Below are 4801 nucleotides of genomic sequence, written 5' to 3'. Positions count from 1 at the left end.
AGCCTGGAAGGGTGGGGTGGGTTGGGGGCGTTCTGGATGCAGGAGGAAGTGGACCAGAAGAGAAATGGCTCAGGCAGGCTGGGACTTCCCAGCAAGACGCAGGTGGATATGGGAATAAGGGAGGGAGGCTTGATCCAGACACAGCTGTCCCCCATGTCAAGCCCATGCAGTGGACAGGAGGGCAGGAGTGGAGCTGGGGGGATTCCCAGGCCGAATTGACATTTCAGAGGCCAGGGCCAGAGAGCCCTAGGTTCCAGTCCCCCTCTCTGTCCCTCCCTAAGTGACCCCAGGCAAAGCCCTCAAATCTCTGAGCCCATTTCCCCCCACCAGTGCCCACGGGCAGCCTCCTTACTCCCAGGGTCCCAGTGGGGCGCTGGCCTGTGAGCACGCAGTGCAAATGGTGGCCACCCTCTGTCCTCTGTCGGCGGCAGAACTGTTTTCCCTGAGGCACCCAGGGCTGACTCAGGCAGCTCGGCAATCTCCTGGGGCTTCTGCAGGCTCCCCACCGCCCTTGGCCATGACTGGAAGAGGGGAGAGGGGGCCAGAGGCTGGTCTGGGTGCCCACCCCAGGCAGCCATCTGCCAAGGCCGCGGTACATGTGCACACATAACCCACTCAAATGTCAGGTGATTTCTTAGGCAGGGAAGTCCAAGGGCTGAGGAGATCCGAGCCAACCCCCATTTACGGCCTGGAAGATTCCCATTCCCTTACCATCTCCCACCAGAGAGATGGCATCTGGAACAGATAGGGAACCCCCCGACCCCATTATACTTCCCAGCTCTGTGCTCCCAGGCTCCTCCCAGCCCGGCCACCAGTTAACCAGAACCCTCCATCCCATCTTGGAGGGGGCATGGGAGGCCAGTGCTCCCCCCATCAAGATGCCTAGAGCCAGGGCCTGTCCTATGCCCAGCCCGAGGAAGCTTGTAGAAACATCCCAGTCAGGATGGTCAGACAACTGGGGCTCCCTGGGGACCAGCTCCCCTGGAGGAGTCCCAGAGCTAGAAGAGGAAAAAGGGCCCGGGACCCTGGCAGCTCTGGGCCAGGCCTCAGTCTTCTACGGACAGGTTGGAGCAGAGGCCAGGAGATCAGCGCGGGGAAAGGATAGATGCTTGGGCCCAGTGTGCACAGCTGCTGGGGCCGATTTGGGCTCCCTTCAGGAGCCGGGTCCCTTTTCACCCCAGGCTGGAAAACTAGCCATCAGACACCACCACTGCAGCCATAGCGGACCCCCAGGCACTTGGACCCCCCGATGCCCGCGGGCCCTTTTCCATCCTGAGCTTCAGTTTCCTCATTTTTCTAACAGGGATCAATGGGACGCTCTCACAAGGTGAAGATGTCAATGCCTGCAACGTGCATGGGGCCATTGGAAGGCACTGTTGATTTTTTTCAGGGAGTTGTTACCAGGCGATCCACCCATGCTGCTTTATCCCTGACCCACTTCTCCCCCACCCACTCCCTGGGGACCTAAGATGGCATTTTTGTTAGTTGCAGAGACAGCAGAGGTTTGCGGGGTTACGTGGGAGCCAGGAGAGAAACCGGGGTCTACTCCAAGCTGTGCCCCTCAAAAAGACCCCTCACTCCCCCAGCAAGTCCTTCTTTGTCCTAGCATCAAAGCAGTTGCCCCAACCCTGGCTATCAGCAAAGCACTAGAGGTCCTGGTTGACCATGGGAGTCCCTGCCTAGCCACACCTGATTTAGAATTCTCCAGGTGTGAGCTGAGGCATCCACCCGAGAATCCTGGGCAGGTGCGTCCCAAGGGCCTTGAAGGAGCTGTGATCCCCACACTCAGGGCTGGGGCAAGGGTGGGTGTGCTGGCATTCTCAGAGAGGTGAACCTTCAGACACGTGTCTGGGCCTCGGCCTCTCTCTAGGGCCCTTTCACAGACCCTGGAGGGGGTGGGGGATCCACATCTTTCTGGCTGGCCCCAAAGAGCCCCTCACCAGCTAGCGGTGTTCCCCACCTCTGAGAAGGGCACTTGTCTGGGTGAAGGGAGGATCCCTCGGTACCTTCCAGGGCTTACCCCTCTGACCTTAGTCATCTGTGTAATGTGCACAATGACAAAATAGCCCTGAATAGAGGAAGGATTCTCTCAGCTTCAGAAAAGGCAACCTCACTCTTCATCCTCCCATTCCACCTGGCTCAGGCCTCTCCACTACACCCCGAATTTCCCACTTGGATAAGAAGCCTCTTCCGCTGGCCTCCCCTGAGGCCCAGGAACCTGGGAAGCACACCCACTGGAGGGAAGAGGCAGGAGCAGGAGTCTTTCCTGCCCTGCCCAGCCCCTCCCCCTGCCCGGCATCAGGGGCCCACGCCAAACACCTTCCAAGGAGCTCAACTGCAGGCCCCACTCCCCACATCTGGTCACCCAGCCACAGCTTTCCCCCCACCCTCCCTCATCCTGGGATTGCCCCAAACTCTGCTCAGCACCCGTACCCGCCCCCTTGCCTAAGTGGGAAATTGGATGGAAAACCCACATGGGAAAATATCAGGAAAACACATTCTTCCTTCTATACCACAGCTCAGACCCTGGGAGGATTAGGTGGCAGGAGACACTCCCACTGCCCAGGGCCAAGGCCAGGCCAGGGAAGGAAGGCAGAGAAAAGTGGGGGCCCCAAGGTGGGGCTGAGAGGGGTCTAGGCCCCCCCCAAACAAGCCCTAGGAGGGGCCCTGGAGAGCTCTGTCTCCTTCGAATCATTTCAGCCTGTCACCCTCCACGGGCACTCCCAGTGAGGCAGCCAGGGGAGCCCAGGCAGGAGACATGGCTGTGGCTACCCATTCGCAGCTGGGCTGGTAGAAACAACAAAAGCTTTGGGGGGAACGTGGTTCACACGATTGTTTAAAATGAGGTTTTTGGATGTCTGTGGCATCCAGTTATTCATACTGGCTCCACCCACGGACAATGGAGAGTTGGCTTTTGTTGGCCTTACCCCTCTCTCAACATGCCTCCGCCCCCCCACGTCTTCTCATGGACCCTGGAGCTCAGGAAGCTCACCTTGTCTGACCCTTGGTTTGACAGATGAGGAAACTGAGACCCAGAAAGGGAAGGAGCATGGCTCAAACACCCCTGGGAGTTGGTGGCCTAGCCAGGACTAAATTCCAGGATGTCAGACTTCTAGGTGGGGGCTTTTCCCACTCACCCTCCAGGCTGTGGCCCAGCTCTGGCGTATCCCCCAAAGTCACTGACCCCAAAAGCAGTGGTGCCTAGAAGTGGGGTGACTCACTGTCTGGCTTCCTGGTGTTCCCCCTCCCCAGCAGTGAGGGAGGAACTGGCAGGTGTCCCTGTGTAGAGAGCCAGGAGCAGGGAGAGGCCCCCCAAGGGGGCCTGTGCCAGGGTCACTCAGAGGGCGCAGAGCCCCAGCTGGAGGGATTTAACACCAAAGGTTAAAGGTCACAGACAGGGAATGGTGGGCAGGCATGGGGGGGTCAGAGGGTCAGCACTAATGGCAACTCCGGAAAGGAGGGGGAGGAGAAGGGGCTGAGGAAAACAGGGCTGCTTCCAAGAGGTCCTCAACCCCCATAAATGGTGGCCCAAATTTCTGGCCACTGCCTCCTGCTTGGTGGGCTACAAACAGTGCCAAGCTGAGCGGGGAGTGGGCTGTGAAATGAGCTGGGCTGAAGCTCAGAAAGGGGTGTCCTGGAAGGGGCCCCCAGGTGCAGCCCCTCCCCCAATACAGGCCAAGACCAGCTGGGAGGCCCAGCTGTGGCCCAGAGGGGAGAAGGAGGAGCAGAGAGGGGGAAGGCGCCGAGGTCATGGGGAGGGATGTATGGGCTGGGCTGGAACAGCTGGGCACTGTGGCACTAGTGGGTTGGGGGAGGGATGGGTGGGTGGGCAGGCTGAGGGAGCCCGCTTCCTCTTCCCTGAGTCTGGGGGCTGAGGAAACCCTGGAGGGAACACTGGGGAGCAGAGCGTCTTTCCTAGCTGTCTGCTAAGCCCCACCTTCTCCCCAGGCAAGTAGGACCCTTGGGATGGCTGTCTCCCACGACCACAGCTACGGTCCTGTCCCTGGTCCAGACCAAGAATCACAGCAGCCCAAGCCGTGGCCAGGGCCAGGTCCAGATCCAGGGCTGGCCTGCCTGCCCCTTCAGTGTCAAACATTCCCTTCAGAGCCAAGATCCTGGGCTGAGATGGCTGGGGGCCCAGGGCTACTCCCAGGATCCCTTCCCGCTTCCCAGGCCCCTGGGCAGGGCTGCAACCATAGTGGACCTGGGGGGAGGAGGGGGGAGACAGGCCAGGCAGGCCCTCCTGGACAAGCGACAGGCGGCATGCTGCCCTGCTGTGGCCTGAGTACCCGGCTGGGCAGGGCAGTGTGCCAAGGCCTCCAGGTGCCAGCCTGGATTCCAGCCGCATCCCAGGGGGACAGGGGGAAGCAGGGCACAGGCATTTCCCTCTCTCCAGATGCACCTGCCTCGCCCCCTCCAGACCTTTCCTCAGGAGGGTTAGGGACCCCTGCCCTCCCCACTCTGCCAGGCCCTCGGCTTGCACCGAGACAGCAGGGGTTGGCACAAGTGCTGGACAGGACTCTAGCTCCTGGTCCAAACGCGGCAGCACCCCTGTCCTGAGCCTCCCTCTCCTGCCCAAGGAAGGGTCGGGTCTCACCAGGGTCAGAGACTTTCGGGGACAGGGAAGAGACACCTTCCAAACCCAGTTTCAGAAACAGCCCCGACGCAGCCGTGAAAAGGGGAGGCTGCCCAGCAGCCCCAGACAACTTCTTGCCCAGGCCTGAGGGGAGGGGGGCTTCCACCCCGCAGCGCGCCCCCCCACCCCTGCGGCCGCCCAACTTCCCCGCCGAAGTTTGCTCCT

The sequence above is a fragment of the Myotis davidii genome, unplaced genomic scaffold (genome assembly GCF_000327345.1).
Source record: "Myotis davidii unplaced genomic scaffold, ASM32734v1 scaffold555, whole genome shotgun sequence".
Taxonomy (NCBI): Eukaryota; Metazoa; Chordata; class Mammalia; order Chiroptera; family Vespertilionidae; genus Myotis; species Myotis davidii.
This window is presented reverse-complemented; position numbering follows the sequence as displayed.